Consider the following 12,115-nt stretch of genomic DNA (forward strand, 5'->3'; position numbering starts at 1 on the left):
GCTTCATGTTATGTATATGTTCATCTTTTTGCCTCATATCTTGGCAAATATTTATCTTTCTTAGACTTAATGGAGGTTTTACTTAGGTTTCATTGAAATATCATCTTTGTCCTTAAAGCTGAAGCAGTTAACTTTTGTAAAAATGTATTTGTGAAACCTGTCATTATGTCCTGACAGTAGAATATGAGATAGATAATCCGTGAAAAAATCAAGCTCCTCTGGCTCCTCCCAGTGGTCCTATTGCCATTTGCAGAAATTCATCCGCTCCCGGTAAGAAACAACCAATCTATTAATTGTTTATACTCGGACTATTTTAGATTGCTTCGGGGGCACCGCGGAGAAGTAACCCAGTACCGTTGTGATTCTTCATAGACATAAACAGAGAGAAGTAGTTCCGGCTACGATGTTCTTCCGCAAGACGCAAGCAGTTATGTTTATTAACCGCTAGAGCGTCAAAAGTAACCGACTGCAGCTTTAAATGGACAGCTGTTGACATTTAGTGTGAGTGTAGCACTATAAAATCAACGTGAATAGCATGGCACAGATTATTTATTCTTTTTATTCAAACTTAGCTATCTTGATATCATACAGTAGAATTCTTCCTAATCAAAACAAAGATTGTGTGGAGTTGTTCAGCGGCCTCCCTGAGGTGAAAGGCCGACTGTGTTTGGTTTGAGTGAGATGACCAGACAATCATACGAGCGTTGCGTTTAGATATGCATGGACATTTTAGATGGTGGGAGAGTACGACAGGTTAGACGTCCACCTCTTCTCCTATCATGTGTCCTGATCTCATAATATTTAAACCTGTGAAACACTGCACAAGATGCTAGGGTTAACATGGAGTGCCATCACTGATATGCCTGCTTGTTTGCCATGGCTCATGTGCCTGGAATGTGTCGCTAAAATGCAAGGAGGACACAACGGCATTCCTTATGGAATTACAGAAAGAGGCTCCAAGCAAATATGCAGTCTTGAGTAAGTAATAATGGCAGATTTTACTAAACCATACTTTTAAGCATGCATGTGAATGGAGTGGGGGGGGGGGGGTCATGGTTTGTAGTTGTGTTTAAGTTTTTATTAAAAATTTGTAACAATATTATTAAAATGTGAAATATTGTTCAAAATATTTTAGAGCTGTTTATTTGTAATATTGTGTATAATATAATTTTATCAAATTGTTTATTTGTATTTACACTCTAAAAATGGCTGGGTTAAAAATAACCCAATTGGCAACCCAGCACTGGGTAAATATTGGACAGAACACATGCTGGGTTAAAGTAACCCAGCATGCTGGTTTACACATTTTAACCCAGCATGCTGGGTTATTTAGAAAACCCAAGATAGAGTCATTTTTACCATTTGTGGGTTTGCATTTTTATGATTCTGGGTTATTCTTGCTGGGTTATTCTCATTTCACTTTTGCTTAACAAAGCAATCATGGACTAATAAATAATGAAGAATACAGGTTATTTAGACTGTTAAACATATTTTTAATGCCATCTGACATTCAAAAATATTTACCAATGACAAACAACATGGAATTTTCCCTTTTTATGTTTCCAGCAAATGCAAAATAAATAAATAAAAATCACAGAAATACAGTTGCAATAAATAAGAAAATTATTTCTGAATGACCTGTGTCTAGCTTTTTAACTATTACATTTTGAGATTTTTAGCTATTTAAATACACAGTGAAATGACATTGACAATTAACATTCTTTAAATTTAAATGTAAAATCATTTAAAGATGTCCTTAAATTTATATCAAGTATATAAAGACTCCTACGTAGGTAGATGTGCACTGCTTAGGGTAGTTCAACATATAGTTCACCCAAAAATGAAAATTCTGTCATTTATTACTCAACTTCATGTCGTTACAAACCCGTAAGCCCTTCGTTCATCTTCAGAACACAAGTTAAGATATTTTCGTTGATATTCGAGAGCTTTCAGACCAGGGTGAATAATTAGTGACAATTTTCATTTTTGGGTGAACTATTGTCAAACACTTAAGCTCTGAAGCAAAGATCTACACCTGAGAGCAGTGTACTCCGTTATAGAGCCTGTCTACGGAAGGACAATTTTCAAAAGGAATTGCTAATTATATTTTCAATTGCGTTTTGCACATGTGACAAATTGTGACAATCCAAACACAATTGCAAATCTTGAACAAAACACTGTTTCAAAAACACTGAACAAAAATTACGGTTTCAGTTTAGTGACTGCCAAATTTCAAATGGAAAAACAAAGTCAGTTTGTAGCTGTATTTTCCATGTATTATGAGTAATAAGCCTGTCATATTGATCAAATACTGCATCATAGCAGCTTTACAATATTAAATAAGAAAATAGTGTGTAATAATGCAAAGGGACAAAAGTAAACACTCAGTTTTCAGTTAAAGTCAATTCGTCATTGATTCAGTGATTTATCGTCCCTCTGTGCAATCAAGTGGATGATATCGCTTGATATTAATTGTCCCCAACTAAAGAAAAACAAGGAACCAAAACTCCATCGGTGACAGAATGGAGAAAAATCCTTGGGAGAAACCAGGCTCAGTTGGGGGTCAGTTCTCCTCTGACCAGACGAAACCAGTAGTTCAATTCCAGGCTGCAGCAAAGTCAGATTGTGCAGAAGAATCATCTGTTTCCTGTGGTCTTGTCCTGGTGCTCCTCTGAGACAAGGTCTTTACAGGGGATCTGTATCTGGGCTCTAGTTGTCCTGGTCTCCGCTGTCTTTCAGGGATGTAGAGGTCCTTTCTAGGTGCTGAACCACCATCTGGTCTGGATACGTACTGGATCCGGGTGACTGCAGTGACCCTCTGATCTGGATACCGACTGGATCTGGTGGCTACGGTGACCTTGGAATAAGAGAGAAACAGACTAATGTTAGCATAGATGCAACATAAGAACAAGTACATGAGGTTTTATGAATTACCATGTCTGTTTTTTCACTGTGTCGCACATGTTACCTGCCAAAACTCAAATGGAATCTTTAGCATCTGAATTTCCAATGCCTCACATTGAAAACTGTCAATTTTTGTCAGAGGTGGGACCATACTATGGAGAGTGTTTGTATTGGGAGGTGACGTCACTCAAAGACAACTATGCAAAATGCTTTGAACAATGGAGGTTAAGGCACTACTAAAGGCAGCTGCCGCTCCGAGAGATGTGTGATAAAAAACAGACAGTGCAATCCGGATCTCCCTATATTCTGGGCACCTCACACAATAAATAATTCTGTCATTTTTACCCCAAATGCAGCTACTATCACCCGCTAACCGTTAGAGCCACATGGTACTATTGGTCAATATTCACCATTAACCAAATGCTTTTCACCTGAGGTATAAAATATAGGGTAAGATGCAGCTAGGTAAATAAGAGTAGAACTGCAATGTTGTTTGCTGACGTGCAACAGAGTGCAAACAGTGAGAGATTTGGGGTAAAAACTACAAAATATCTCCCAATACAAACACGCCCCATAGTATAGTCCCACCCTTGACACAAATTGACAGCTTTCTGTGTAAGGCATCTGAAATACAAATGCTTTTCAATTGAGTTTGGACTATTTCACAATGTATATGTCCACATGTGGAAAAATACAATTAAATATACAATTTGCAATTCCTTTTGAAAATAGCGCAGAATATCCTTACCTGTCCATTGATTATGATCAATGCCTGAGAGATCTGCTGTCATGGGTTTTGTGGACTCTGCTCAGTTAAGGAATTCCATGTTTGTTCCAACCTTTAAAATAAAGTTGAAAAAAAAGAAAAAATACAAATTGTTTTAATAACAGTGATTCAGTTCAATTAACTGTGTGAAGTTAATCATGAAATTGACCCATCATGATTATGAGTTAAATTCACCTATGAGTTGGTTTACAGAAGCAGAATATGATATAGTGATTGGCTGAAAGGTGTGCTTTCAAACTGTCTAATCAATGGGATGTTCCAGTCATTATAAATCACAGTTTTATGTTAATATGCTGGCTATATCAAACACACACAGTCACTGGCACAGATAAGGGAGATCACACTGCATGCGCGCAAACAGACATTTCTATGACAAGTCACGTAGGTAAAACAGTCCATATATAAAAACTTACAGATGTACCAAAGTGATAAGGACAAGTCAAAAACACGATCTGGAAAATTAATATATGATGTTTACGCTCATAAATTAGGTACATTCTGGTGCAGCTTTAACTATAGCACGAAATAAAAATATATGTGCGTTTAAGTTACGTGAGGGTTAACGTTAGTTGATTATCACAGACAAACAATTATGTAAAATGTATAATAAACACGAACTTGCCGTTAGACGCCTCAATAAGACTGCACTCGACCAGTTTTTCTCTCACAAATGTATCCATGCGCTTTTCTGACAGGAAAAAACACATTTTGAATTATAATTTGTATGTAAAAAGACTTTATAAACCACAAAAACATCAAATCACTTCACTAACGCGGCCAGCGTCACTCGCTGTGCGTGCGCGCACTTTGAAATGCTCTGAGACGTCGATTCTTTTCCGGGAATCACTTTGTTCGAGAATTACTGAACCGGTTTACTTGAACTGGGTCGTCGGTTCTTTTAGACCTGCGGTCCGACTATATTGTACGTAATTTGTATGATTTAAATGTCGATATGGACAACTGCAGGCGTTTACATTAGAGCAGAAAGTCGTATTCACTTTTTGAACTCATTTGACTCACTTAAATATCAAATTCCCTTTTCAGTGTCAGAAGCTACTTTTTCCTCTATTTTCACAGGTATTCGCATATTTCAGCCATCAGTCACTTTCTGAAACTTAATAAAACTATTAATCTGTCGTCTCAGATACCTTAACGATTATGCGAGTCGCGTAACGTAGGTTGGCCGTTTGAGGTAAACAGTTCATCATTTAACGTAAATAATGTTGGCCTGTAGACGTTTAACAGTATTGTTGCTGCAAAAAAAAAGTTATAATTCTGCCAATTTAAAATAATTATTATTGAAAACATTAAATAAACTTACCTTAAAACAGTTGAAAGCCGTGGCTTTGCCCCGTTGTTCTTCCAAAATGACAGTTGGGGAGCGATTTAAACATCTTCAAGGCGCGTTAAATAACCCAGCGCTGGCCTGAAACAACCCAGCGACGCAACCCAGCAGGTTTAACCCAACACCTGGTAAATTGAAACTACCCAAAAGTGTTTAAAAAGAAATTAAATAACCCAACAAAATGACCCAACAGACTCAACCCAGCATTTTGGGTTAAAAAATAACCCAGCCGTTTTTAGAGTGTAGTAGTCAACATTTGAAGTGGTTTTAGGACAACTTTGATGAAAGATTTTGATCCACTTCAAAGGACTACTGTGTGTATATATACACACACACACACACACACACACACACACACACACACACACATATATATACATATATATATATATATATATATATATATATATATATATATATATATATATATATAATTTATCAGTTTATTAACATTATTTTTAATGTTTTTTATATTTTGTATTATTTATTGTTTTTTTTCTTTATTTATTTTTCCTTTTATTATTGTTATTATTATTACTATTATTTTAGAATTGTTTTATTTATCAATATTGCATTTTTTAATGCATTGCAAATATTATGATTAAATAACCATACACTGTCTCAAGTTGAGATGAAAGCTTGTGTGTTGCTGATATTATTCTGTTATGCAGGACAGGGTGGAGTACTTTGCGGGTGTTTTTGTTCCAGACTCTTGTACAGAATCAGAAATGCAGACGCTAGTTTTTTATGGTGAGTGAAACCATTGTGTTTAACATTTATCTGATCCACACAAAGAACCAACAGTATTTGAACGCTTGCCCTTAAAATATGTTTGTCATTGCATTAGACAAATTATTGAAGCTTGTGTATTTTATTTGATCTACAGTGCTTCTTCAAAATATTTGTGTGGGATGTACATCATGTTCACCTTTCTACGTTTTTGTGTTTGTGTCTGCAGAGGCCTTTGAGCAGAAACAAATCTCTTTGCTTTCTTCTGTGCCTTCAATCCTAATGTCGGATTCCACTTTTGCATATTCATAAATCACTGCCTCAGTGATTCCCCTCATGCAGAACTGTCTGTGATAGTCTGCCTGTGAGTAACACACACACACACATACTTACAACCACATGTGCAAAACATGTGGGTTCAAGCCTACAATGGGTGTTTAATTAAACAGATTATTTTTTTCCTAGCATGCTTATTTATTTTACATAGTCTTTCTACATTTTTAGAAGTAGATTAGAGAAGAAAATGTACTTTACTTATGGCTTTTGTACATGCCACAGTGCTAGAGTGTTGTGTTTGTGGTTTAAAGGGCATTGCTATGCAGTTGCTAAGGTGCTTTGAGAATTTTAATATAGTTGCTAGGGTGTTTTTGGTGGGCGGTAAATGCTAAGTTAAAAAATTCTCTCCTTCTGAATGCCATTTTTAATTATCCTTCTGTCTTCTTTTGTTTTCTGTCCTCAGCTCTACCTGTTTCTGGTTCACCTGCTGTTGACAATCTCTGTAGGTTACATATTAACTGGGCTAAATGAAAAGCTGTATCTCTTCCTTCGGAAGCAGTCCCGCTCTTTTACCTTAAAACTGGAAGATGAAGAGAAGATTTAAAAAGAAGAGTGAAATATATTTATATATTTAAGAGAAACAAGAAGATTTTAAGTACAGTGTAATTATTCATTCTTTTTCTCTGGTTTTCTTATTTCATTCTGTTTAAAAGCTGTAGATTGCTGTTTATGAACCGTGAACAGACCTGTGGTGTTCTTATTTGAATGCATTAAATAAATGATTTGATGTACAGAATTAACAGATGAACTAAAGTTTATTAGTGTGTGTTGTCATATAGTGACACTGCCTGTTTTTAGTAACTCACAGAACTTAAAAACAATGTACTGTATTGATACCATAGTTTAATGATGGCATTTAAGGGTAACACTACGGTACTTAATGTTACAGTAGCCTGTTTTTGAGCTATGCAAAGGTCTCTGCATAAATACAATAATGTCATCCATGAGATGAGCTTGTTACACGCAAGCGTAAATATACTTCAAGTGTGAGCAGCTCATAACAATAAAACAATTACCAGACACCAGACATCTGAAGTGTCATTGAGAGGGCCACATCTTAAATACAGAAAGTGAAAGATGAGTCATTTAATAATCCATCAATTTGAAGTAAAAGAAAAAAAAATCCCAAATCATTAGTCATTTCAAAACAATGAATTTGATATATCTTTTTTTTATTATTACAGAACTACTTTCAAACTTCATGCTCATTCTGAGTTACACTTCACTGTTCTGTAATAGAGAACATATATGGATCAGTGGTTACACTGCAAACAAGTTAAAGCTCGAAATGTTTATTATTATGATTTGAATTTCTCTCAACTCATTTGGAATCATCAAATAATTATTTACGCTTGGGGACATTTATGAACGACTATACACATCAATCGGCGAATGAATTTCCGGTTCATTTAAAAACGACCACTCGCTTCAAAGAATCCGTCTTTTCAACATTACTACCCGCGTTAAAAGAGTTAAAAGGTACTTGTTTGAGACTCAATGAAAACATATGATATTTCTAGAGTCAGTAAAGGTTTATTCAGATGTTAGTCGTTAGAGAAAAAAGCGCCTAAATGCTGAAATACATATTTGAAAGAGTTTGTTAAGAACACCACGTTTATATAATGTAATATTTGTGTAATCCGATTATATCGTCGTTAGTCTTAATTATAATATAGCGCCACCTTGTGGACAAAATGAATAGCGGCTTGTTTCTAAAATGATGACTATGACTAAGAAGCAGACATGGGGACTTGTGACTTGGTGACTTGGACTCGAGTCGACTCGAGTCGCTATTTTTAGGACTTGAGACTTGACTCGGACTTGGAAGTTAAAGACTCGGGACTTGACTTGACTTGAGACACGATGACTTGAATGACTTGAGTGTTAATCACATCATGTTTTCAGTTTGAATATAAAATATATAAATTATTTTTAAAATAAAGTTGCTTACTCAGCTGGAGCGCAGGCTGAGAATAGCGTCGTGACTGGATCAGGACACTATCATCAGTCATGCCCTCTCTACCTTACACACACCACGCCCACTTAAATCAGATATCACATCACATCAACATGTCAGCCTGAGAGGTACCGAGGGTCATCGCTTTTGTCTTCAATAGTTCGCGCCTAAAAACGCGTGGAAAACGCTAGTCGCGCCGCTTTCTCCTTCTTTCCACAGCGCTCGGACAGAAGTGCTCCTGGGGCGTCTGTCGTTGCTAAGCATCCATGACACGCTCTCTCTCAATGAAGACGCGGATATTTCAGCAAAGGATAAATGGATTTGCAGCACTAAAAATCGCTCGCAGTAGCTCTGCTACTAAATTCATTTCAAAATGGCAATCCATATACAGCTATGAACAGCTGTTCCTTCATCTTAGCTGAGCTTTCAACGTTGATACGGGAAAGGATGAAGCTGATTGGTTAGTTATTGTCACATGACCTGCGGTGCGCTTGCGGCATTCTGAAAAGTTTAGATGTTTTTAACTCGATGTGGTGCGACGCGCGCGCGTTGCTATCATTATGAGCGCGCATACCGCGCGCCTACATTGGAAATAACGAACTTGCGCGCGCAAAAGACGTGATGTGAACGGTCCCTAATGATCCGCTAGCAGGCCTTCAAAAAAACGCATTCCAGGGGCGGCGCTAGGGCTGGGCTAAGGGGGCATAAGCCCCGAATATTTTGTTACCTTGTCTTTCTCATAGAGCAAAACAATTAATCAGAAAAACTAATGTAGCTGCCGCGATTACTCAATCATGAGAAGTGCATATATATATATATATATATATATATATATATATATATATATATATATATATATATATATATATATATATATATATACACACACAGTACAGAATATAAATATGACGTATTTTAAGTTTTAAGACGTATTTTAAGTTTAAAATTTAAATATTTTAAATTTTAAGTTGACGTAAAATTCAAAGAGTTTTCTTTATTTCCATGACTATGAAAATTGTAGAGTCACACTGAAGGCATCAAGGGCTATTTGACCAAGAAGGAGAGTGATGGGGTGCTGCGCCAGATGACCTGGCCTCCACAGTCACTGGACCTGAACCCAATCCAGATGGTTTAGGGGTGAGCTGGACCGCAGACAGAAGGCAAAAGGGCCAACAAGTGCTAAGCATCTCTCGGGGAACTCCTTCAAGACTGTTGGAAGACCATTTCAGGTGACTACCTCTTGAAGCTCATCAAGAGAAGGCCAAGAGTGTGCAAAGCAGTAATCAAAGCAAAAGGTGGCTACTTTGAAGAACCAAGAATATTACATATTTTTGGTTGTTTCACACTTTTTTGTTATGTATATAATTCCATATATAATTCCACATGTGTTAATTCATAGTTTTGATGCCTTCAGTGTGAATCTACAATTTTCATAGTCATGAAAATAAAGAAAACTCTTTGAATGAGAAGGTGTGTCCAAACTTTTGGTCTGTACTGTACATAACAAAAAAGTATGAAACAACTGAAAATACGTCATATTTATATTCTATACTCTGAGAGAGAGAGAGAGAGAGAGAGAGTGTGTGTGTGTGTGTGTGTGTGTGTGTGTGTGTGTGTGAGAGAGAGAGAGAGAGAGAGAGAGAGGGGAGAAATGTAACAGTTTAATGTTGTATGTAAACTGTGTTTGAGAGAGAGAGAGAGAGAGAGAGAGAGGTGTTCAGAGAGGAGTCTGTTGGATGTTTAGTTTTATGGACTCAATGTTGAAAATGTAAAACATTTCAAACACTGTTGGCAGAAGTGAAAAATAAATAATTTTAGGAAGTTACAATTTTGTTTTTATTCCATGATGTATTTTACTGAACATGAGTATTTACAATGCAAATCCAAATTATTTTAATTTACTGACAGTTACTTATATCTTGTCTTTTAACTTTATTAAGATCAGATTCTGCAGGTAAAATAACAATATTAAGGTGACTTGACTTGGACTTGACTTGACATAGCTTGTGACTTGACTTGACTTGACTTGCCCAAGAAAAAAATACTTGGGACTTACTTGAGACTTGAAGGTTAAGACTTGAGACTTACTTGAGACTTGCACATGTGTGACTTGGCTAAGAAGTGTGAATGATGACGTGTGAGTGAGTCATCAGGGATGCTTTCCCACTTTTAGTCATGAGCATGACATGACTCCGCTGCTAAAGTATGCTTTACTGGCACTGTACGTTATGACGTCATGCTTAAGTAGCCTAAACATTATTTGAGAGCTGTGATGCTGTTGTCATTTGTTATAACTGTCTGCATGGTGACTTTATTAGTCCGAGTGTCTTCCAGTTGTTGATGGGTGCTTCTTAGACCAGTTTTCCTATTAAAATTAGTGGTTGCATTAATGAATAGGCCAGTGACAAATTCAAAGCAAGGTTTGATCCAGTAAGCCCCTTCTGGTAGAACTTTACAAACTCAATATCTGCATTGATAACCTTTCCAGCTGTGTATTCTGACTTTACAATGAATATAAACGTCATTAGAGTATAGAATATGCTTTCTTTTGCTGTTGTTGTTGTTTTTTAAAGGGGAAGATTCTTTTTGATAGACTTACCCCAAAACAAAAATTTGCTCACCCTCAGGCCATCCAAAATGCAGATGAGTTTGTTTTTTCATTGGAAAGTATTTGGAGAAATTTAGAATTACATCACTAATGGATCCTCTGCAGTTAATGGGTTCAAACAGCTGATAAAAACATCACAATAATCCATGATTAACCCACACGGCTCCAGTCCATAGTGTGAAGTAAAAAACTGTATGTTTGTAATAAACAAATCCATCATTATGACGTTTTGATCTGTTTATTACAAACACAGAGATTTTTTCTTCAAAAGATGTAAACTGATTGTCTGGAGATGTATTATTTACTTATTGTGATGTTTTTATCTGGACTCTCATTCTGACGGCACCCATTCACTGCAGAGGATCCATTGGTTAGCAGGTGTAATGCTACATTTCTTTAAATCTGTTTTAAAACAAACTCATCTACATCTTGGATGGCCTGAGGTTAGTACATTCTTTAAGCCAATTTGTGATGTGGCTTTTCATCAAAGAGTTCCTTCTTTGAGTCTGCTAGGTTTTCGCTCTGTGAATGAAGTCAAAGGCTGTCCTACTTTCGGTTGAAGCCCCTCTCGCCCTCTTTTAACCCCCTACCATGCATGTATATCGCATATACAATTATTCAGAGTGTGTAGCAAGAAGTAACGTTGCCCCGTGCAACAGCACATACTAGTGAGGTTATATTTAACTGACTTCAGAAAGATGACACTCTGGACGTTTTCCATATCTCCACTCAGGAATGCTTAAGGTTCTGTGCCAAAACAAGACTAGATCTGTAATCATGTATCTGGATTGGGAATAACAGCACAATTAAACTTTCAAACAAGCTCATTTTCATGAGTGATTTCATTTAGAGTATAGAAAGGCTGTCTGTGTGTTCAGCATGTGTAAGGCTGCCATGCTGGGTGCTGATTGCATTTACGTATGTAGGGAAAATTATCAAATTAAGCACATACCTCAGGCCCACTTGAATGTGAAACAAAAGTTAGGGGTCAGTACATAATTTTTCAAATGTTTTTCAAAGAAGTCTCTTTTGCTCACCAAGAATGGATGTATTTAAAACACACACACACACACACACACACACACACAAACAAACAACATTTTGAAATAGTATTATAAATATAATAATTGTTTGGTATTTTAAATATTTTAAAATGAATTCCTATGATGGCATAGCTGAAAACTTTTTTTCTTTAAAATATATTCTTTAAAATATTTTTTTCTGTTAACTGTGGTACATTTTCAAAATTATTTGATCAATTTAATGTTCAAAACAGAATTTCTATCTATCTATCTATCTATCTATCTATCTATCTATCTATATATATATATATTTTATATATATATATATATATATATATATATATATATATATATATATATATATATATATATATATATATATATATAATAAAACACTCTCCAAAGAGATTAAGACAGATACATAAAT

At 35.9% G+C, this 12,115-nt stretch overlaps 2 long non-coding RNA genes across 2 annotated transcripts; one reads left to right on the forward strand and one right to left on the reverse strand.

Moving 5' to 3' along the window:
- Positions 1 to 154: 154 nt before the first annotated feature.
- Positions 155 to 6,837, forward strand: LOC127941461 (uncharacterized). The gene is made up of 4 exons (XR_008149022.1): positions 155 to 978; positions 5,708 to 5,786; positions 5,995 to 6,129; positions 6,505 to 6,837. It is a non-coding gene; the product is annotated as an uncharacterized LOC127941461 (long non-coding RNA).
- LOC127941462 (uncharacterized) lies at positions 1,383 to 5,280 on the reverse strand. Its single transcript, XR_008149023.1, has 3 exons — positions 5,013 to 5,280; positions 3,653 to 4,379; positions 1,383 to 2,857 (listed from the first exon to the last, which is right to left on the reverse strand). It is a non-coding gene; the product is annotated as an uncharacterized LOC127941462 (long non-coding RNA).
- Positions 6,838 to 12,115: the final 5,278 nt, after the last annotated feature.

Source organism: Carassius gibelio, chromosome A21 (genome assembly GCF_023724105.1).
Source record: "Carassius gibelio isolate Cgi1373 ecotype wild population from Czech Republic chromosome A21, carGib1.2-hapl.c, whole genome shotgun sequence".
NCBI classification, from domain to species: Eukaryota; Metazoa; Chordata; class Actinopteri; order Cypriniformes; family Cyprinidae; genus Carassius; species Carassius gibelio.